Source organism: Mastigoproctus giganteus, chromosome 12, assembly GCF_048544385.1.
Source record: "Mastigoproctus giganteus isolate SK-2022 chromosome 12, ASM4854438v1, whole genome shotgun sequence".
Taxonomy (NCBI): domain Eukaryota; kingdom Metazoa; phylum Arthropoda; class Arachnida; order Uropygi; family Thelyphonidae; genus Mastigoproctus; species Mastigoproctus giganteus.
In genome coordinates, this window is record NC_143586.1 from 95,020,639 (window position 1) to 95,045,880 (window position 25,242).

General features: G+C 37.6%; 1 protein-coding gene across 1 annotated transcript in view; it reads right to left on the reverse strand.

Moving 5' to 3' along the window:
• Positions 1-25,242, reverse strand: part of LOC150077286 (liprin-alpha-1-like) — a 1,048,988-nt gene that overhangs the window by 303,612 nt on the left and 720,134 nt on the right. The window lies entirely within an intron of this gene.

The following is a 25,242-nucleotide window of genomic DNA, read 5'->3' on the forward strand; positions in this document are numbered from 1 at the left end:
TACTGTTTATAAAAAAAAAAAAAAAAACTACAATCTATAATTATATTGTACATAATGTGAAAAATAATACTGTGCATAATGTACTGTAAACACTAAAATTAATGTAAAAATTAATACAAATGAAATTTACAAAATCAATTTTTAATCTTTGCTTGTGCTGGGTTGTGCATCGTCAGGGTCATGTTCTTGGGTTGAGGTAGGAGATGTTTATTTATAGAGACATTATGCAAAGCAAATCTTTTTTTAAAACACTTAAACCACCCAGTACTAGCCTGAAAATCTTCAGCATAATCGTCTCCGGCGCGTGATTTTAAACTCTGAAAAACAAACTTCTAGCCTTTGCTTGCACTGTGTGAAGGCTAATGGGTGTATTTTTTTTGTATTAAATCTTCCATCCACATAAACAACAATTTCTCCATTTCATGGATGGGTTCCTGTCGTTGTTTGGTTAAAATTGTAGACATAATAGGCGCAGTATCGTCGATACCATGGAATGTGATAATTTCAAGTCACGTGCTATCGTATTCACTTTCTTTCCGCTTTCATACTGCTGGATAATTTTCGTTTTACACTCTGAATCAATAGTTTTCCTTGACTTCTTAGCTGACGTATATGTAGATGAAGACATTTTCCTTTTACTAAACATATTATGCGTATTTCAGTGGAATTTTAATTAATACACCACACGCAACAGATGCTTAATAGCGACTGGGTGTATGTGAGAGAGAGAGAGAGCGACTGAGTGTATGTGCCTGGCGCTGTCCTCAGGCCTGCCGTCATCGACGTGCCTCCTTCCTCACCTGGGTTATGGGTGTCCTCAGTAGTGATTTCCTGATTTATTATTAATTTATTCATTATTTATTATATATATATTTTTTTGTGGTCGTAAGTCGCATAGGTCGTAAGTCGACGACCAAGTGTAATTAAATATCAAATGAAGACAATTAAATATAATTAAAAATCAAATGAACACAATTAAAAATTAAATGAACACAATTAAAAATCAATCTAACATAATTAAATAAATTAATTAAAAGAAATATAATGAAAAAATTGTAAAACGATTTTCCTTCCTGAAGCTGACAATGCTTTTCGACCATATGTTGTGATCACAGGAATGAAAATTACCGAATGTGGGTGAGCATGAAACTTAAATAGGGTTTATTTGTCTTTGCACATGCCCACGAATCAGAGATTAGAAGTGGCTGGCGAACATTATTATCTGATGGTTAATATACAAATATTAACCAATAGATTCTTAAACAGGGGTTATCCCCTTGCTACAATAAACCAAATTTGGGATCAGATACAAAATACTACATCAACCAGCAATCGTAATATAAAAAAATACTTTTATTTCTGTCCCATATGTTGAACAGTGGCGCAAACAGCTTAATAGATTCTTTAAATACACCAAATTTAAAATTGTGGCCAGTCCAATACGGAAACTCACACTATACTGAAAAATCGTTTAATTCCTTTCCTCATTTGCAACACAAATAAATAACCTGGAATACAACATTTTTTGCGGTGATTGTAACTCGTCATACGAAGGTTCTGTGAGTTTTCCTCTGAATTTTCGTGTTAATCAACACGCGGCCTCAGTTTGTGCTTCTCGTTCAGTAGCACCAGAATTAGCCTTTCATGCCGTTAATGAAAAACATACTTTTTTATTTAACGAGGCCAAAACACTTAGTGTCCAACGTAATTATACCAGACTATTAATTTCAGAAACTGTCAAAAATTAAATTACCTGAGAATTCTGTTAATGTTTTCTGGCCATTTCTAATCTCCGATTTGTGGGCTTTTACAAAAGCGCATGCGCGAAGACAAATAATTCCTATTTAAGTTTCATGCTCACCCATATTCGGTAATTTTCGTTCCTGTGATCACAACATACGGTGAAAAAGCGTTGTCAGCTTCAGGAAGGAAAATCGTTTTGAAATTTTTTCATTAAATTTCTTTTAATCAATTTATTTAATTTTTAATTGTGTTCAATTGAATTTTAATAATTTTTTACTATAATGTAAGATTTTCTTTTTTTTTTTGTTTTAATTGCTGGAGAGTATCATACGGAAGTGTTCTATATATTATATTGAGGTAAACTTCTCTTATTATTTTATAATTGATATCAACATAGAACGTATTGAGCATTACAGCTCTGGTTCATACCATCAAATTGTATATATATATATATATATGTGAGTATAATAGTGATTGTAATGTGCTGCAAAATTTTAGCGTTTTGAAAACTGTGCCGCAACAATGAAAAGGTTGAGAAACACTGGAATGAGTAATATTTCTACCACAAAAAAATAGGTAATGAAGCCATTTAGACAGTTGACTAGAAACCGCTGTGTATCTTGGTTTGACCAAGCACTACTCCATTTCAAATAGCAAATGCCCTGAAAGAAGAAGTGGACAGTCAAATGATCAGACTACTCATCCTATAGACTGGAATGTCCCTCTACAATTTCAGCTCATCAGCTAGCCTTCTATCTGGCTGCTCTGAACTCTGATCCGTCCATTCTACATGTCAATACCAGCGTGTCACAATGTCTTATCATGGCTCAGTCATGTCTACCAGAAGACAGCTGAATCAACACTAACTGAAGACTTTATCTCTTCCCATGGTTAAGAATGCTTTATCTAACACTCTCACTAACCATAATATCCCCATTGATCTTGTAGTGATCTATATTCCCCCTGTGCTATCAACTGAAATAAACCTTAATGTTTCAACCTAGTTTATAAAGCAGCTTCATCCATCTGCATCCAATTCCAGTATGCAGAGACTTTTTTAACTTGCCATCTCAATTAGCTAATCTTAAGCAGCTCCTTCTTTCTCATCTTGCTTGCACTGGACTACAGCTTATTAATGATCTTGCCACCAGCATGACAATCAGCCTGACTTCATCCTGGCCTCCATTCCATGTATCATGGACCTCCCTCCAGAAACTGCCTTTCAGTCATATCATGATCTGATCCGTATCTGCTTTCCACCTTCAAACTTTAGTACAACAAGCTGTACCACAACTGTCACTATAACAAGCCCAAAATTTCTCAATATTTCCAAATGCACTAAGGCAGACTCCATGATCCTTTGGTCTTTGTTATAGCATCGTGAAGGAGCTCTTCACAAATCTAATCACTAAATGGCTAAACGTAGCAGCATCCTATGCTGCTTAGAGAAAAATGTCATCCTGTAATGATCTAGAACATGGTGGACACGTAATCTAATGGAAAGTTTCAATCAAAAGCAATACCACCACCACCACAAGGTATGGAATCAGTCCCATAGCATAAATGACAAAATTGCCAACTCCAAGAAGATGCCATTTTCAATTGCTCAAAGTTTCAAACCAAAAAAACTATGCTGACAGAACCCCCACCTTGGATACTGGAAAGACCCCCCCCCCCCAACAAGAATAAACAGATTGAATTCCTTCAATAATTATACTCTGGATCACTGGCAGCTTGATTATATGCCAGATTCTCTACTGCTCCAGAACAATCCCAGGATGATCTAAGATTGTTGCCAGTACCTCATGTTGATACGCACTAGCTGCATTTCAGCATGAGGTACTAGCAACAAACTATGTCACTGAAAAACAGCATACGCTGAATATGACATTGGTCAATCCATCATAAAGTGTCTAAGCCAATAAAAAAATGATCCTCTTCTAGCCATTTCAACTGTGCTATCCAATCATTTCTTTCAACCTCTGTGGAAAGTCTACACTATAGTGTATAAGACCCTTGCCAAAAAAGTCAATCCTCCCACACTGGAAAAGGCTTCAGGCCCATATTAAACTTCTCTAATATTTTAAAAGTTCTAGAGAAGGGTCTTCTTCCCATGCTGACCAAACATTCTTCCAAGTATGTTCCCACAGAGATCTACCATTACCAACCTCTTAGCTACTATCAACAACATCCCCCCCCTCTTCTTTTGATAGTAAAGCCAAATTTGCAGTAACCTATACTGACACAGTAACTGCATTTGATTCTGTTCATATTTATCCCCTTCTTCAGCTAATTCAAACTGCTATCAAATCAGAGGAGACATTTTCCACCTATTTTCTTCACTTCTGCAAAACCGTGTGGTCAAATTATCAATAGAATGAAGTGGTTTTATCAGATGGTTCAGCTGGGGCAACTCAAGGAGGGGATTCTTTCTGGACTATTCTTCACTGCCCTCATCTCCCACTTGTCTAAGACAAGCTTGATCTGATATGCTATATGGACAACATCGGGATCCTTATGCCAGTTACTACCAATCAATGATGACTGTATACTTGTCAGGATTGATTAATATGAAGCTCCAAGATGTGGCAGTTTACCATAACCAATTCAGCCTCAAAATAAATCCACAGAAATCAGAATGTATGCTGCTCGCTCTCTCTCAAGCAGATCCCCTCCAACATCCAGAAAACCTTGGATTCTCCAATCCAATAGTTTTAAACAAAGTGATCTAGGGTCATTATTGATCCACACTGCCCTTTTCACCACCACCTTGAAATGATCCTCACTTCTACTAACCACTTACTGAAGGTGCTCATTACCGTCTTCAGTATGTCAACAGGCAGAAGACCACAATAAAATACATTAGTATAATTGTTCACTCTCCAATCCTATACATCACTGAAATTTGGCATCAGCTCATCAGCTGCTCCCACCAAATAAAAACCTGTTTGCCACTGGTAACCAAGTGGAGGCAAACACAAGCCTTCCTCCTCCAGCTTAAAACAGCAATGGCTAGTTAAGAGATTGAGATGGTAATTATCACAGAGTGACAGTGGTTTAAACTGTAGATATCTTAGATATCTTTTAATGGAAATAACTGAGAGCAAAGTGGAGGAGAAATTGTTGAAGTTAAACATAAGAAAGACACCTGGGGTGGATGGGATCTATCCAGTTATATTAAAGGAGGTGGCAAAGCAACTAAGCAAACCCTTAGCCATAATTATGAGAGCCTCCTTGGACTCAGGGGAGGTCCCCACGGACTGGAGATATGCAAATGTATCTCCAATTCACAAAGGGGGATGCATTGCAGGATCATCTAGATAAGACTGCAGCAATAATTCAGACACAGCATGGGTTTGTTAAGGGAAAGTCTTGTCTGACAAATTTGATTGGATACTATAATGTGGTTACAAAGGAACTGGATGCAAAAAATAATTTTGATATCATATATTTGGATTTCAGGAAAGCTTTTGACACTGTTGCGCATGGAAGACTATTGTACAAATTGGAGCATAATGGTATTAAGGGTAAGTTGCTACAATGGATAAAAGGATGGTTGAGTGGAAGAAGACAGAGGGTGGTAATCAATGGGCACTGCTCTTCGTGGACTAAAGTTATTAGTGGAGTTCCACAGGGTTCGGTGTTGGGTTCTCTGTTGTTTTGTATATTTATCAATGATATTGATGAAGGTATATCAGGCTTAGTGTCGAAGTTTGCAGATGATACAAAGGTTGGCAGGGTTGTTAATGACAGTAATGGCAGTGTGCTACTGCAACAGGATCTAGATAATTTGGGCAGATGGGCTAAGAAGAAACTGAAGTTTAACCATGACAAATGCAAAGTATTACATATGGGTAGAAGTAACCCCAGAGAAATGAACCAACTGTGTGATACTACACTTAAGGTGGTAGAAAATGAAAAACACCTGGGAATAATTGTGCAGTCAGATATGAAGTTTTCTGGGCAATGCAGACAGGCTGCCAGGGCAGGACATGGGGTTTTGTCAATGATATATAGGAATTTTGCTTGCAGGGAAAAGGAGGTGATTGTCCCTCTGTATAAGGCAATGGTCAGGCCACGCCTTGAGTACTTGAGTACTGCCCACAGGTCTGGATGCCTCATTTTAGGAAGGATGTAGATTTGCTTGAGTGTGTGCAGAGAAGGGCACAAAATTGGTGAGGGGAATGAAGGGATCCTCTTACCAAGAGAGGCTTAAGTACTGCAAATTGCAGTGGCTGGAGACTAGGCACCTACGCGGTGATCTGATTGAGGTGTATAACAAACAGAGCAAAGAGGGGGGGAGGGGATAAAGAATTCTTCACATATATAAATGCCAAGAAGAGCAGGACAAACCAGATCAGACCTTTACGTAAGGGAAAGGGGATAGTATTAAATACACCAGCTGCAGTTGCAGATGAACTCAACAGTTATTTTGCATCGATATTTACAAATGAAAAGCCTTTTGTGGCAATGGGAAATTGTGGGAGCGAAGTTAAAAAATATGTAATTATGATATTGAAATTCCACAAGATTATTTAATGAAAAAACTTTCGAGCCTACAGACCAGTAAGGCTCCTGGAGTTGATGGAATATACCTTATAATCTTAAGGGAGGCAGCAAGCAAGTGCATTGAACCATTGAGGCTAATTATGCGAGCATCACTAGACTCTGTGGAGATTCCCTTGGATTGGAAAAGTGCAAATGTATCTCCCATACATAAGGGTGGCTCTAAAAGTGAAGTTGGAAATTATCGACCTGTCAGTCTGACTTCAGTAGTAGGGAAAATCATGGAGGCAATAATCAAGGGTGGAATTCAATATCATTTGGATTGAATTGAAATTCTCAAGGCTACTCAGCATGGTTTTGTAAAGGGAAAATCATGTTTAACAAATCTGGTTCGTTATTTCGAAAGGGTCACTCACGAGCTGGATTTAGGGAATAATTTCAACATTGTTTATTTAGATTTCAGCAAAGCTTTTGACTCAGTCCCACATGAGCGGTTGCTTTATAAGCTGGAACAGGTTGGAATCATTGGGAAAATCCTTAGATGGATAGAAGGATGGCTTCAGGGCAGGAGGCAGAGGGTTGAGATAAATGGCTATTCCTCAGATAGGGTTGATGTAAGAAGTGGGGTTCCCAAAGGATCAGTATTAGGACCACTGTTGTTTTTAATTTTCATAAATAACATTGATGAAGGGATAGAGGTCGCGATGTCTAAATTTGCAGATCATGTTAAAATTGGTAGAGTAGTTAATGATCACTGTCAAGCTGAGCTTCTTCAGAGAGACCTAGATAGACTTCAGGAAGGGTCAGAAAAATGGCAGCTATGCTTTAATCCAACAAAGTGTAAGGTATTACACTTGGGAAACAGTAATCCCAAAATAAATTATTCACTTGGTGGAGTTCAACTAAACCCAGTACTGGAGGAAAGGGACTTGGGTGTTACGATACGGTCAGACATGAAATTCTCTGAGCATTGTAAACAGGTTGCAAGGAAGGCCAATGGTGTCCTATCGATGATCTATCAAACTTTTGCAAGTAGAGATAGGGACGTGATAATCCCATTATATAAGGCTTATGTTAGACCACATTTGGAATACTGTGTTCAAGTATGAAGACCGCAAAAAAAAACATCGAGCTTCTTGAAAGGGTGCAAAGATGGGTAACTCGCTTGGTGAGATCGGCAAAAGGGCGTCGTTATGAAGAAAGACTTTGAATATGTGGGTTGCAGAGTTTGGAAACTAGACACCTTAGAGGAGATTTGATTGAGGTGTTTAAGGCTCTGAGAGGCATCAGTAAAATGAATGAGGACGAAATTTTCAAGATTATAAATGATGCTAGAACTAGGGGACATAAATTCAAGTTACGGGGGGGAAATGTTTAGATTGGACTGCAGGAAGTTTATTTTAGCCAGCGAGTTATAAATTACTGGAATAAGTTGCCTTCATGGGTGGTAGAGGCCGACAGTTTGGGGAAATTCAAAGGTCATCTGGATAGTACTTTCGGGTAAGGGAAGTGCACATGATGATAGGTTTAATTTCCTTTTTTTTTATTAATTATTATTATTTATTATTTTTTTTTGTTGTTATTTTTATCATTGTTTTTTTTTTTTTTTTGGCTGGTGCAGCATAAGCCATAGGCTTTCTTGCACCTTGAGGCCATTACTAATACTAATAAGGCCTTGAATGGGTTGAGCAAGCTGAATTCTGATGGAATCCTTCCACTTGTTCGGATTACGAACCAAAGAGGGCATAAATTCAAATTAAGAAAAGACAGATGTAAATAGATGTGCGGAAATTTGCCTTTAGCCAGCGGGTGGTTAATTGCTGGAACAAACTTCCATCTGTCTTTCTGGAAGTTGATAGGTTAAATATATATAAGGAGGAACTGGACAGGCATTTGGAGGGAATGGTGTGATTTTTTTTTTCTCTCTTTTTTTTTTTTTTTTGCTGATGCTGCATACACCTGCTTTCTTGCATCAAATGCCACTACTACTACTACTACTTGCAAAGTTAAAAACTCATTTAAAGTCATGATCAGGGCAATGGCTAAGCAGCTCAATTTTCAGGGGCTCTCTGCTCAAACAGATGTTTGCCACCTAGTTGTGACAATTAAATTAACAGTAGGAAAAATTTCTGCACCTTCTTTTGGAAACAGATGCTGCTGGAGAGGCCTGAAAGCAGCTCCCAAATCAACTCCACTCTGTTTCCAACATAGCCACTTACATCTATCTGATAGATTCCTCATACATCAGATGCTCTCTCAAACTGAAATCCTTGAGAAACACTTAAACAAGTTTGTGATTGGTCATGCCTACAGTCAGTCAGTACTTAGCTGGCCCTCCACTGTGTCTAGTATCACCTTCTCTTAAGACTCACCCTCCTTTAATGCAAGCCATTGGTTGTGAAGGTCCTGCCAAGTATGGCAATGTTACATCCTATTAGCCATGGCTACTGATGCTCTTTGGATGGCTTAGAAATGACACCTCCAAGTTGTATGTTGTCACTCCTACTCCAAAATTTAAAAACTATTTGCACCAAACAGGTTGCCATGAGTGAGCTTATTAATCTCTAAGAATCCTTGGTGCACCGGTTTTCTTCCTGCTCACTGATGACTGATACCTGTGAATTTGGGCTTAAATCATGCTCTATACAACATTTATATACTTTATAATTCTTATGGTTTATTTCATTTTATAATCTAATTTAATTATTATTTTTTACTATGTATATACTATTTAATATTATTTACATATGTTTACTTCCTCTCCATCTGATATGGTAGATCTCTATCAAGAAGTGGATCTGCCATAGACGCTGTCTTAACTTATGTGATTTAACCCCTGGCCTTGTGGCCATGAGGGGACATATTGCAATGTATCTGTTGTTGTTGTTGCAATAAAGATTTCCTAACTTCCATTAGATAACATTACGCACAAGGCCCAGAAAATCAGATATGAGACTTTATTCAGTCTATACTATCTTTGAAGAACAAAGTGAACAAAGGGAATTCGGGAACGAGATTAGCTCAATGCGGGTGAAGTTTTTATGGTTCCAGCTAATAGAGAAGTTTTTCTTAAATTTTACCATTTTATTGACTTAACTGGCATATTAATTTATTTTCTAGAAGTAGCTTTATAGTCCTAGTTACCACACAGTTTATTTTAAATTTAGACAGAGATTTTGTGGGTTATTACTTAGTATCGGTAAAACTTGTACCATTCGAAACTTGCCGCCTTTATGTAGTATCGATACGGAATAGCATTAAGTATATCTTGAACTTGATAGTGTAAGGTAAATAAACAGTATCTAATGTAAAACTAGATACCGTAATAGTTAGCACTGTAGTAGGAATCTGTTAGCTTAGTACAGTATTGGCAATTAATCAATTAAATTTATATATCCTTTTTATTTTTATTGTTAATTAAATTGTATTTAAATGGAAATCATGCCTCAGACTAAAGCAGCAAAGCAATGTGCACAAAGTAGCGAAAGTTATGTGATTTGGGAGAGAACCAAAGGGGGCGATTCTCCAATGCATATCAGGCTAAAAAAATGTGCAAAATGCAACATCTTTGTGGATCTCTCTCTCTCTTGAACAGGACATGATCTAGCCATGGAGGATGTCTTTGTGTGTGCTAGGTGCAGAGAATGTGAAAAAATTAGGCAGCAACTCAGCATTCTGATGGGTGTCTATGAGAGCTTGAAGAGTCGGGTAGATGCTGCCCTCGGAGGAATTAAAATGGAGACACCATCAAGCTCTCAGCTGCCCAACTCAAAGCCAGGGCTCACTCTTATGCACCGGGCAACCTTCAGGGCAGAATGCACTGGTCCAAGAGGAGGTATTTATTGTGGGCGACATTTATCAGAGAAACTGGAAATATATTGTGCAATAAGGATAGGACCAGGGTATGTCTCCCAGTGGAAAAAGCTGATGATGTTGTAGAGCAGATATCACCTTTTAAAGGCACAAAAGGTGATATCGTTGAACACGTTGGCACTAATGACATTAAGTGTAGGAGATCAGAGGATTTACTTAGTAAGTACAAGTCAATGTTGAAAAAACATTGTGAGTTAGGTTTAAATTTGAAAGTGTCTGCAATCCTGCCGAGACAGGTTAGGAGGGAATATATGATGAGAGCCTTCTCAATCAATTTGGCCCTGGAGAGACTGTGCAGGGCTCATGGAGTCGAATTTTTCTCAGAGTAGTCTGTGCTTGTTAACAGGAGAGATTGTTTCTACAGGTATGGGATACACTCAAATAGAAAGGGTGCAAGGATATTTATTGATGTTATCAAGGCGATGTTAGGTGGGTCGGAAAACTGCTAGCTTGGAGGGATTCACAGATTAATAGATTAACCGTAGCCGCAAACATAGGTGGAAATTATTTTTGCACTGCTTCTATTGGAATGAACAGAAGCCCAGAAAGCAAGTTGCTGGGGATTTCAGGAACTGCTGGGAGTCATGAAACAAGTAAATACAAGGAATGTGTTGGAGTACCTAAGAGTAAGAACAGGTGCATGTACACCAATGCTAGGAGTATAGTAAATAAATTTGATGAATTTGAAGTGCTGGGTAAGACATCCAAGGCAGATATTGTTGGGATATCAGAGACGTGGTGTCACTCAGATATAAGGGATGCAGAATTGGAATTTGGTGAGTACAATATGTACAGGTAGAATAAACAGGATAGGAAGGGAGGAGGGGTTATGCTGTTAGTTAAGAAACACAAAATCTAAGAAAGTGCATCCTGTTGACATTGGTGGACAGTGAAATCCTGAGTCAGTTTGGTGTGACATAAACACACAGAAAGGGAAAATGAGAGTAGGAGTGTGTAATAGGCCTAATGACTCTGAAGAGTACAATGAACAATTATACAGAGAAATAGAGTGGGCCATTAAATAATAGTGTCTTACAATGGGGGATTTTAACTTCCCAGATAAAGACTAGAATTTGTGGGTTGGTCACTTGCACACTAGCAAGTTTTGTGGATTTATTGGATGATTGTTTTCTACAGCAGAATGTTAGAGAGGCAACAAGTGGGTATAACTCTTGATCTGATTATCAGCAGTGATCACAGTGTACTGATGTGGGATTTACTTAAAGACTAAAGTTTAACATAGACAAATGCAAAGTAATGCATATGGGTAGAAATAACCCCAGAGGAACATACCAACTGTGTGGTACTACAGTTAGGGTGGTAGAAAATGAAAAAGATCTGGGAGTAATTGTGCAGTCAGATATGAAGTTTTCTGAGCAATGCAGACAGGCTGCAAGAGCAGGTCATGGGGTATTGTCAATGATATACAGGAATTTTGCTAGCAGGGAAAAGGAGGTGATTATCCCATTTTATAAGGCAATGGTCAGGCCACACCTTGAGTACTGCATACAGGTCTGAAAGCCTCATTATAAGAAGGATGTAGATTTGTTTGAGCATGTACAGAGAAGGGTAAGAAGATTGGTGAGAGGAATGAAGGGATCCTCTTACCAAGAGAGGCTTACGTTCTGCAAATTGCAGCGACTGCAGACTAGGTACCTGCGAGGTGATCTGATTGAGGTGTATAAGGCCTTGAACGGATTGAGCACGCTAAATTCTGATGGGATTCTTCAGCTTGCTTTGATTACAAACCTAATGGGGCATAAATTCAAATTGAGGAAAGACAGTTGTAGAGTAGATGTGCAGAAATTTGCCTTTAGCCAGCGGATGGTTAATTGCCGGAACAAACTTACATCTGACGTTGAGGAAGTTGATAGCTTAAATAAATTCAAAGAGGAACTGGGCAAACATTTTTTTTGCAGTTGCTGCATAAGCTTGCTTTCTTGCACCGCTATTACTATTATTATGTAACTACCATAAGGGGTAAAGGGAAGGGTTTTTGCTTTCGTAAAGGTGACTACAGTGGTCTCAGAGATTTTTTAAATTCTATACAGTGGGACCAACTGACAATGTTACCAACAGCAAATTCTAAATGGGAAGTATTCAAGGAAGTAATTTTGGAAGCTACTAGGCTTTTTGTTTCAACTAAGAATTACTACTCTACTTTTAGGCCAAAATGGATGTCAGATGAACTAATGAGACTCATGGCAGAGAAGAAAAATGCAGGGGATGCACATAAATTGTCAGGCAACACTAAAGCCTATGGTACATAGAAGCTAGTCTGTAATAAATTCACAAAGGAGAATAGGCAAGCGTAGGGAGGTTATGAAAAATCATTAGCAAAGGATGCAAAGAAAAACAGCAAAGTCTTCTTTACTTACATAAACTCTAAAAGGATGGGGATGAATCAGATTGGTCCACTTGATATCAATGGTTTGACTGTAGATGATCATTCTCAGATAGCTGATAAACTAAATGAGTATTTTCCATCTACATTCACATGAGGAGTTATTCAAGGAAGAGAGTGCCAGATGTTTAACAAACTCTAACAGGAAGTTAAATGATTTTGCAATAACTGAGAGCAAAGTGGAGGAGAAATTGTTGAAGTTAAACATAAGAAAGGCACATGGGGTAGATGGGTTCTATCCAGTTATATTAAAGGAGTTGGCAAAGGAAGAAAGCAATCCCTTAGCCATAATTATGAAAGCACCCTTGGACTCAGGTTAAGTCCCCATGCACTGGAGATGTGGAATGTATCTCCAATTCACAAAGGGGTATCAAAGGGTGACACGAGTAATTACAGACCTGTTAGTTTCACTTCTGTTCCAGGAAAAATAATGGAGTAAAATAAGACAGCAGTAATAATTCAGACACAGCACGGGTTCGTCAAGGGGAAGTCTTGTCTGATCAATTTGATTGGATACTATCACAAAGGAACTGAATGCAAAAAATAATTTTGATATCATATACTTGGATTTCAGGAAAGCTTTTCATACTGTTGCACATGGAAGACTACTGTAAAAATTGGAGCAGTATGGCACGAAAGGCAAGTTGCTACAATGGATAAAACGATGGTTGAGTGCGAGAAGACAGAGAGTGGTAATCAATGGATAATGATTATTCCACGTAGAGTAGTATAGCTCTACATGGAATAATGTTATTAGTAATGTCCCTCAGGGTTCAGTGTTGTTCCCAATGTCGTTTTGTATATTTATCAATGATATTGATGAAGGTCATCATCATCAGCCATGTTCAATCCACTGCAGGATGAAGGCTTCCCCGCAACTTTCCAGTTCCTTATGTTTTGTGCAATGGCCATCCATTTACTACCCACAAACACATGAATTTCATCTATCCATCTCCGCCGTTGTATTCCAGATTTTCTTCTAGCTCCTCTTGGGTACCATTCTATTATTTTCTTAGTCCATCTGTCATCATGTCTTCGAGCTATGCGTACTGCCCAAGACCATTTTAGTTCTTCAGTATTAATAAGAATATCCTTTACTTGAGTTTGCTGCCTAATCCACGTGTTTCTCTTCTAAACTAACAGTCTGATTCCCAATATAATTCGTTCCATTATTCGCTGTGTAGTTCTCAGCTTCTCTTCCATTCTTTTGGCGAGTGTCCAAGTTTCACTTCCATAAGTCATTGTAGGGAGTATACACTGGTTCATTATTTTATATTTCAGACAAACTGGGATATTGCTCTTCAGTATGTGACTATATTTCCTGAATGCTATCCATCCAAAATTTATTCTTCTCTTGACTTCCAGCCATTTATCATTATTACAGCTAATAACTTGTCCCAGATAAGTATATGACCCCACCTTTTCAATTACTGCTCCTTCAACCATTAGGTCCCTTTCAGTGGTTTCACTTGTTCATCATTACTTTTGTTTTAGCCATATTCATCTTTAGTCCAAAATCCTTACTAACTTTGCAAGATGATGAAGATTTTCCTCTAATTTTTTAGGACCGTGGCTTATGACCACAATGTCATCTGCAAATCGTAAATGGTTTAGGTACTCTACATTCACATTGACTCCTTTCTGTGACCAGTCTAATCTTCTGAAAGCTTCCTGAAGGGCAGAGGTGAACAACTTTAGAGATATTGTGTCTCCTTGTCGAACTTCTTACTTAATTTTAAATTTGCTACTGTCTTTGTCTATTCTAATAAAGGAGTTAGCATTCTCATATATTTTCTTCAAAATCATAATATATGGTATATATGCTTTGTCTTTCCAGTGCCTGAAACATTGCCTTATGCTGTCTGGAGTCAAATGCCTTTTCATAATCCATAAATTCCAGGCATAATGGTGTTTTATATTCATTTGCTTTCTCCATTAGCTGTGATATTATGTGAAGGTGATCCATAGTTGAGAATCCTGTCCTAAAGCCAGCTTGCTCTTTCGGTTGATTCTCATCAAGTATTCTTTCTAATCTGTTAGTAAAGACCCTTGTGAACAACTTGTAGATGTGGGATAATGAGCTAATTGGGCTATAATTTCCAATTTCTGATTTATCTCCTTTCTTATGCAGTAAAACTATGATTGCATTATTCCAGTCCTCAGGTGTCACACCTTTTCTAATGCATTTTGTGAAGAGTCTTGCCAGTTTTTGTGTTATGTCTCTTCCTCCCAATTTTAGCAACTCTACAGTAACTTCATCTTCCCCGGGGCTTTCCAATTCTTCATTTTCTTCAATGCATGTTCTACCTTTCACCTATTTCCTAATTTGAAAAAATAATCACATTGCGCAGAAGATCCATCATTTTGTTACTGTGATAGCAAGAATAATCAGATTGGAGTGGGGAGTTAAAGGCAGAGCACTAGGGCTATTCTATAACTGTGTCTTTTTTACCAATTGTCGGTTGTGGTGCACATGTTTGGATAGAGACAGACTGTGCATGGCAAAGGGCAAACGTGCGCAATAAATTTGCAATTCAGAGAACAATGCTGTTACGGCAGTATGGCAAGCTGTATGGTGTTACATTAACAGGAAGAAAGCATCTAAAAGTTTGCGTATACTTTTTATGTCAATGTATTTTCACAGGAAAAGATGGTTGTATGAGGGAATGTTGATTTCAGTGCAATGTGAACGTAGCTACAAGGAGGAAAACAAGTGGATATGGGATTGTCTAATGCGGTTTTGCGAGGAAAGGTCGGATAGCAGCATCAAATGACTGATAAAAAAGTTTCTTCCACATGTTGACAAGGATGGCAGAGGTATGCTTGCTTGGTTCAATCCAAATATGCAATCCACATTCTTTATTACCAGACATGGCTCATTTTTTGCTAAACTAAATGCCTTGGGGGGGGGAGGGGTCAGTGAGTGCACAATATGCATTTGTGAGAAATTAGAGGGCTGGGAATTGCCATGGGCATCAAGATCTGAGAGAAGAATTAGTGGGTTATGTGCTTAACCTTCAGTTGTTGACGCAAGGCATGCCTCCTTACAATGAAGGAAATATTTTTGCTGTTTCAATCCTTTGCCTTGAAGTTTTTTTGAAGAAGACAGTATTTTTCAATTGGAGCAGACCCTGGATGGTTAAGCTAGATAGAGAAATGACTGACATAGGTATGATTATGTTAAGAACAATGTTGGACACAGTGGTGGAATACATCAGATGACCTCTAGCTATCGGAATGGAAGTCTTATTTGATTACAGCAGGCAGAGGATGTGCAGTATTTTTCTGATTAATGGCAGTTGCTTACACTTAAATAATATCATTTTTGACATCTGGAAGATGGAGGAAACTTATCATCTAAGCATCTCCTTGTGGTGTTGTTGTTATCCCCTGGATTGGGCAGCTCCTTGTGCTGTTCAGTTCTGGACTGGCAAAATGTGCAGATGAATTGCAGTTTTTATCATTGTGGGAGTGAGCCAGATGAACTTCAGACATTGTTGCATATTTTTAAATGGCCGTAACTCATTTTTTGAATGATAGTGTAAACTGTATTTGTAATATTGTAATAAATGGCAGGGAATGTCTGGTACAATAGATAAAAAAAAAAAAAAAAAAAATTTTAAATACCTGGCTGGTATCTATTTCTCACTGACAGTGACATCTTTGATGCAGTGGATGCATTCCTGGAGATCTAACAGAAAACTTTCTTTGCAGCTGAAATCAACGTACTGTAGCATTAGTGGCAAAAGTGTATTCACTATGAGATATATTGAAAAGTAACACCTTACCAGATTCCTCAAGTAAACCCTTCATTCTCAGGCCATGAACTTTTGAAGTGCCCCCTTGTAGAGCAGAAAAAGATGGCATAGGAAAATTACAGAACAAAGAAAAGTGTTTAAGCCCATAACAGCCAGAAGTTTATCTGTAATAGTACCACATAAAACGTTAGTATGGCAAAGGCTGAGTATGAGAAACCACTGTCAAAGAGAGAAAAGAACAAGGACAAGGAGTTTTCATGTATGTGAATACAAAGAAAAAACAAATCAGATTGGACCCTGACATAATAGATATAGGAACCTCATTACACAGCTAATGAATTGAACAGCACTTTGTCAATATACACAAAAGACCCCCTTCATAATGAAAGAGGCTGTGTGAGTAAAGTTGAGCAATATTAACTTAGCAATACTGAAATTACAGATGATTGTTTATTAGAAAAACTTTCAAGCCTAAAGACAAGTAAGGCTTCTGGAGTTGATTGCACATACCTAGTAATTTTGAGGAAGGTGGAGAGAGAGAGAGAGAGAGAGAGAGAGAGAGAGAGAGAGAGAGAGAGAGAGAGAGAGAGAGAGAGAGTACGCTGAACCACTAAGGTTAATTATGAGGACATCACTCGACTTGAAGTATTCTTCTGGATTGGAGATAAAGTTGGTTCTAAGTGGGAAGTTGGTAACTACAGACTAGTCAAGCTGACTTCAATGGTAGGGGAAATCATAGAAGCAATGATCAAGGGAGCATTACAAGGTCATTTAGATATAAATACAATTCTGAAGGACATACAATATGATTTTAGGGAAAATCATGTTTATCTAACCTGGTTAGCTACTTTGACAAAGTTACTTAAGACCTAGATATAGGAAATAACTTCTGACACTGTTTATTTGAATTTTAGCACAGCATTGACTCAGACTTTCATGAGTGGTTACTGTATAAGCTGGAACAAGTTGGGATCTCTGGTAAGGTTCTAACAGGTATTGCAGTGTGGTCACAGGACAAAAGATAGATGGTTGTGATTAATGGTTACTCTTCAGATTGGTCTAACATTAGAAGTGGTTTCCCCAAGGTCTAATGTTCCTGATTTGCATAAATGATGTCAACAAAGGAATAGAGAGCGCAATGTCAAAATTTCCAAATGATGTAAAGATCAGGAGTGGTTAATTATCAGTGCCAAGCAGCACTCTACAGAATGACTTGGATAGCTTTCAAGGATGGTCAGAAAAGTAGTGGCTAAACAAAATAAATCATACCTGAGGAGGGTGAATTAAAAACAGTACAGAAAGAAATTAAGATATGACTGGATGTGTGGTCCTCTGAGCAATACAGACAGTGGTAGGGAAAGCTCATGGTTTCTTGTTGATAATTTATCTAATATCTGCTTGTAGATTTTTTTTTTTTTTTTTTTTGTTTTGTTTTGGTTTTAGTGGTGCATTAGCTACTAAGGCTATAATGCGCCAAGACCAACTGCTTGTAGAAAAGGGCATATCTCACTATATATGAGACAATTGTAAGATCAGTGTTCATATATTGTGTCCAAATATGGAGATATAAACAGTGCAGAATCTGAAATTGAGGAGTACAATGTATACAGGAAGGACAGGCAAGATAGGAAAGGAAGAGGAGTTATGCTGTCAGTTAAGAAAAACATAAAATCTAAGGAAGTGCATCCAAAGTAGGACATGTTATAGGCCTACTGACTCTGATGAGTACAACAAACAACTGTACAGAGAAATAGAGTGGCCCAGTAAATCAGATTGTCTAATAATGAGGGATTTTAACTTTCCAGATATTGATTGGAACTTGTGGGTTGGTCACTTGCACATACTTACTAGATAACTGTTTTCTACAGCAACACTTCAGAGAGAGTAATAATCTTGATCTGGTTATTAGCAGTGATTATTTGGGCATTAAGAATTTCCAGATAAAGGAATCACTAGGTGGTAGTGATCCCAGTTTACTAATGTGGGATTCACTTAAAGATGTAACCACCATCGGGGGAGTAAAGGGCAGGGTTTTTATTTTCTTAGAGGTGACTACAGTGGTCTCAGACAGTTTTTAAATTCTGTACAGTGAGATCAACTGATGATGTTACCAACAGCAAATTCTAAATGGGAAGCTGTTTGTTTGTTTATTTGGTTTCTAGGAGCATTAGCAACTAAGGCCATATTGTTTTGGGATATGCGGTGGTCATTCCCTGACCTTTCCGCATCCTACGTATTTGGTGGTGATGGGCTCGAACCCCGGTCTAATCAAGAAGCGTGTGCTACGCACTGCTGCTCCTTTCCACTTGGCTACGGAGGCGCCTAAATGGGAAGCATTCAAGGAAGTAATCGTGAAAGCTATTATGCTTTCCATACTGATTAAGAAATACTGTTCAGGTATTAGACCAAAATGGACGTCAGATGAACTAATCAGACTCGTGGCAGAGAAGAAAAATGCATGGAAAGCATACAAATTATCAGATGACACAGAAGACTATGGTAGTCTGTAATCAAGTCACAAAGGAGGTTAGGAGGTCGGGAAAGCAGACTACAAGAAATCTTTGGCAAAGGAGGAGAGAAAAACAGCAGACTTCTTTACTAATGTAAACACTAGAAAGAATGGGGATGAATCAAATTGGCCCACTTGATAATGATGGTTCTAGTGGTGATGATCCTGCTCAGACAGCTGACAATCTGAATGAGTATTCTGCATCTACATTCACATGACGAATTCTGTAGGGAAGTGGAAAACAGAAGCTTATTAAACTCTAACAGGGAGCTAAATGATTTTGTAATAAGTGAGAGAAAAGTGGAAAAAGAATTGTTGAAGTTAAGCGTAAGGAACCCGGGGTGGATAGGATCTATCCAGTTATATTAAATGAGGTGGCAAAGGTAGTAAGCAAACCCTTTGCCATAGTTATGAGAGCATCCATGGAATCAGGGAAGTCTGAACGGACTGGAGATGTGCAAATGTATCTCCAATTCACAAAGGGGGATATAAGTGACACAAATAATTACAGACAAGTTAGTTTAACTTCTGTCCCGGGGAAAATAATGGAGTCACAAGTTAATGATACATTGCAGGATAATGTAGATAAGATTGCAGTAATAACTGAGACACAGCATTGGTTTGTTAAAGGAAAGTCTTGTCTGATAAATTTGATGTAAATGATGTAAAAAATGATTTTGATATCATATATTGTAATTTCAGGAAAGCTTTTGACACTGTTGTGCATGGAAGACTACTGTACAAATTGGAGCAGCATGGTATTAAGGGTGAGTTGCTACAATGGATAAAAGGGTGGTTGAGTGGGAGAAGACAGAGTGGTGATCAATGGATGCTACTCTTTGTGGACTAATGTTATTAGTGGAGTTCGGTGTTGGGCCCACTATTGTTTTGTATATTTATCAGTGATATATATGAAAGTATATCAGGCTTAATGTCAAAGTTTGCAGATGATACAGAAGTTGGCAGAGATGATAATGACGGTAATGGCAGTGTTCTACTGCAACAGGATCTAGAAAAATTGGTAGATGGGCTGAGAAGTGGCAACTGAAGTTTAACATTAACAAATGCAAAGTACTGCATATGGATAGAAGTAACCCTAGAGTAACATACCAACAGTATAGCTACACTTAGTGTGGTAGAAAATTAAAAAGACCTGGGAGTAATTGTGCAGTGAGACATGAAGTTTTCTGAGAAGTGCACACAGGATGCCAGAGCAGGTTATGGGGTACTGTCAATGATATACAATATACAGGAATTTTGATACTAGGGAAAAAAGGAGGTGATTATCCCTTTGTATAAGGCAATGGTGAGGCTACACCTTGAGTATTGGGTACAGGTCCCGAAGTCTCATTTGAGGAAGGATGTAGAGTTGCTTGAGCGAGTACAGAGAAGGGCATCAAGATTGGTGAGGGGAATGAAGGGGTGGTCTTACCAAGAAAGGCTTAAATTCTGCAAATTGCAGCATCTGTGAAGTGATCTGATTGAGGTGTATAAGGCTTTGAATGGGTTGAGCAGACTCAATTCTGATGGAATCCTTCCTCTTGTTCAGATTACAAACCTGAGGGGTCATAAATTCAAATTGAGGAAAGATTATAAAATAGATGTGTGGAAATTTGCCTTTAGCCAGCGGGTAGTTGATTGCTGGTAGAAACTTCTGTCTATTGTTGGGGAAGTTGAAAGTTTAAATAAATTCAAGGAGGAACTGGACAAACCTTTAGAGGGAATGGATGTGAGAATTTTTTTTTTCCCTTTGGCTGATGCTATATAAGCTTGTTTTCTTGCATCACATGTCTCTACAACTACTACACATAAAAAAAGATATTCAGCTCGTTGTATGAACCAAAAGTGAGCAACCTGCTTGGTCATATCTGAAAAAAGCTTCTGTGTGGGCTACAAAATTTGGCAACCATGTATCTTAGAAAAGATTTGGTTGAGGTGTATAAGGATCTGAGAGGGAACAGTACAATGAATGGAGAAATTTTCATGGCTGTGATCTCTGAACTAGGGGCCATAAATTAAAATTATTAGGAAAGAGGTTTGGACTGGACTGTATGAAGTTTTCTTTCATCCAGCAAGTTGTTGATTACTACAATAAGGTACTTGTTGGGACTGACAGCTTGGAGAAATTCAAAGTTCAGCTGGATACTTGTCTGTGCAAGTAGGGAAACATATGGATTTTTTATTTTTTTATATACTTTATTTTATTTTATTTTTGGCTAGTGCAGCAAAAACCTACACCTTCTTTTCACTATATGGTTAATACAAATACCTTATCTGCCAAATTTTTGACATTTGAAAAGGGGATTATGTATTTAATATTAGTATGGGCAAATGATGCAAGCTTATATAGCACCAGCCATAAAATAAATAAAATAAAAAAAAAAAAAAAAAACACTTCCTACATTACCTGTCCATCCTCTCTAATAATTTGTCTAAATTTTTTTTAAATTTCCAAACTACCCACCTTTATTTTCAAACTCCCACCTGTACAACACCAGATGGAAATTTGTTCCAAAAATTGATCACTCTCTGGCTTTAAGAAAATTTTTGCACATCTATCCTATAACCACTTTTTTCAATTTAATTTATGTCTCTTATGTATGTGTCAGAACATGAGTTAGGATGCCATCTGTAATTCATTTACTCAATCCATTTAAGGCCTTAAACATTTCAATCAGGTCTCCCTGCAGGTGTCTAGTTTCCAGACACTACAATTTGCAGAAGCCTTTCATGGTAAGAATACCCTTTTGTGTCCTTGGTGCAATTTCCTGCATCTCTTCCAACAGATCAACATACTTCCTAACATGAGGCTTTAAGACCCACATAGTGTATTCAAAATGTGGCCTAACCATTGCCTTATACAACAGGAAAATCACCTCCTTGTCCCTGCAACCAAAATTTCTGATATACATCGCTGTCAGAACCCCATGAGCTGTCATAGCAGCCTTTCTACACTTCATATAAGGCTGTGCCATTACCTACGTCTTTTTCTATCTCTACTACCTTTAGTGTGGTACCACCTAATCAGTATGTTATTCTGAGTTTACTATTTCCCATATGTAGTAACTTTCATTTTTCAATGTTACACCTCAATTTACACCTCAATTTACACATCAGGCATTTTTTTAGGTCTTCTTGAAGCATCATACCCTGCTTTCTGTCATTAAGCAACCTGTCACCATCAACATTATCTCTCCAATCATAGGAGGAACACTGTGACAATTCTGATAAAGGTTGGATCACCTAAGAAGGTGAAGGAAATGTGTAGGAAAAATGATAATCACTGAAAAACCTCTGTGTAAGCAATCAGTTACAATGAATTTCATTTTTTTAAAACTAGCTACAATGGCCTCTGCAAAGCAGACAATGATCCAATGGTGTCTGTTTTAGAGAAGTTTCATAGTAATATGTATTATATATAATACATAAAATAAACACTATTAGAAAGCGTAAACATGATTAAGAAAAAATACCAGCATATTTTAGAGTATGGCACCATCTTCTCAATTAATATTTCAATGAGTGGCAGCTTCTATTAGAGCAAATTAGAAAAGGCCATGTGATTCACAGCAGTGGTATATGGAAACTGTTCACTGCTTCGACCAGTTATCATGTCAGAGGCTGCCAGTGTTTCTACTCCTTCTCCACCTCTTCTTCCACCGTAGTGGTTACACCACATTTGGTACATGAATATGAGGTGAAACCTAACTGTGTCATCACTGTTATTTTTTCTGCTAAATGTAAATCATCTGAAGCCAGCAATGGCATTGTTAATCATAATCCACAATGGCAGTAGCATAGGGACCAATGTTCTGTCCTTTCAGCAAAATGTGTTCAGCTGAGTAAAATTTTCATCCAAATAAGCATCAATGTGGTTTCCCATAGACCCATAACTGTCTCAAAGTTTCACTGTAATTTGCATCACAGTCTTGATAGGGATCCTGCACATCACCTCACTCCTTAACATGTCTGGAATAGGGGAATTCATTGAAGTGTTTTGCCAGAAAGCTATATACACTGAGTATTATATCAAAACAAATCCTGGCAATCACTCCAGACCAACCTCAGTAGAATGGTATATGAGTCACATCAATAGCAGAGAACAGTGCCCCTAAGGTGCCCATTCACTAAACATGCCAAACCCTGTATTTTTGAGGATACAGTCTGGGGAACCACATGTACTGACTAGTTTTTACTTTAGTAATTTCCCATGATCTGCCATTCTTCACTACAGTGAGACCTGGGCTATACATTGAAGTACATGCTGTGCTACCCATGTTCATTGGAAAACAACAGGAATCATAATTAGTAAATTGGCTAGCACTCATAAGGCTTCCTATATAGGTTGCAAATAGGTATAGGTTAATTTTATGAAACAGCACACCAAGGAAGGAGAGGGCCCAATCACATTCTGTTTCTATGGCAAACTTTATGAAGGAGACAGATCATTCAAGTTAAAAGATTAACCCGGTATTCCATTTCAGAATTCTATATCACCAGTGAACTACTTCCAAACTTTTAAGTTATGTGGTCCTCTATTTTCAAAGTTCACCATGACCAGATTGTCCACATAAGTATTCACAGGGAATCCCATGGCCAGACTGCAACTTTGCTTATATACAATACTGTTAAGTGCAATGGTTATATTATTGAGACATATACATGGGCTGTCAGAAATACTAAGCTTCATCCTTAAAGTTAGGTGTACTGTCACTCTCTAATGCCAAATTCAAACTGCATGGCACAGTTATGTATGTATAGAAGGCCACTAAACCAAAGGATAAAGATTAATTAAACGGGCAGCAGATTATATAGACAAATTAAAGGCAGTAGAGGAAGAGGAGGAGGGAGAATCTATGTTACAATCCTGGCAGACATGATGGTCTTTAGGCAGCAGAGAAAAGTGGCAAGGAAAGCCCATAATGTCCTATAGAAAATTTATCCAACTTTTTCTTGCAGAGATGGGGAAATCATAATCCTGTTGTATAAGGTAATTCATTGAAAAGGTCTCTGGAGTCAGTAAGTGTAATTCATTTGTAATGTTACTAAATAACACTGACTTGAATCTATAAAACGCCTTTACTATGATAATATAAAATAAAATAAAATACATGCCTACTGTTTGTATAACTGTATATTAAAATATTAAAATAAAATTAAAGAAATGTTGTATAACAAGAATAAAATACAATAAATATATAAAATTAAAAGCGATAAAAGTTGTTTAAAATCACTAGAACCACTAATACAGGAGCTTTCGGCAGCAACTTTCATCAGCTATAGTGGTTGCAGGATGACCGACAATCTATATGTACCACATACATCTCAGCAAGTCTGCATCATGAACTATGGTGTCTGCACAGTAGACACAATAGTTGACACCATGAATTGTATAAGGTAATGATGAGACCATACTTGAAAATACTGCATATGGAGGCAGAGTCTATAAAAAGATATAAGGCTTCTTGAAAAATCTAAAGATAACCAATGAATCAAGTGAGAATGGCTAAAGGATAGTCATACAAGAAAATATTTCAAGTTAATAGGCTACAGAGCTGGGTAGCTTGGTACTTTAGAGGAGGTCTGACTGGGGTCTATAATGCTCTCAACGGGGATGGTGAAATCAATAAAAGTGAAGTGTTTATGGTTTTAAATATCGATGCTGTTGTTTGCATTCAGAAGAATCAACAACTGAGACATCACTCTGTTGTGTATTGTCTGTACAAGTGAGTGTTCATGGCTGAAAAACCTGGAATAACTCATGGTGAAAAACTCTACTCCCTCTAGCTGACATTGGCTAACTACAGCCTAATTGAAGAGACCTTCAGAAATTCCTCCAATCATTGATGGGATTCAAATAGTTTTAAAAAATACTAGAAGAGGTTTAGACTAGATTGTAGTAAGTTTTCTCTCAGACAATGAAGTGTTAATTACTGGAATAAGTGAGATGATAGGTTGGGGAAATTCAAAGGGCAGATAGATGGACCTATGTGAGGAGAGAAACACATAGGTAGTTAATTTTATTTTTATTTTTAAAATTTTGGCTGGTACAGTAAACACCTAGGACTTCTTTATACCATGTGATTTATACTAAAATGCTGCTTACCTACATGCATAATCAGTGTCTCATTCTGTGTATAGGAAATGCACATTAAAATAAATGAAGTATTATTGTCCATCTTAAAAACACACATACAACCTCTATACTCTTTTCTTTGCTTTACTAGCATTGTTGAGAGAAAATGTGCAAGATCAGTTTTATTAGCAAGAATCATAGTCAATTTCTTCACAAGATTATTACAAAGCACCTTTTGTATTCTTAAAGATAATTAAGACAAACTAAAGTTCTAAAAGTTAATATGCACTTTTTATTACAGAAATCTTTCATTTTGCAATAATTGTTATCAGTAATTTTCACATGAAATTCCATGGTGTATAGATTTTCCCAT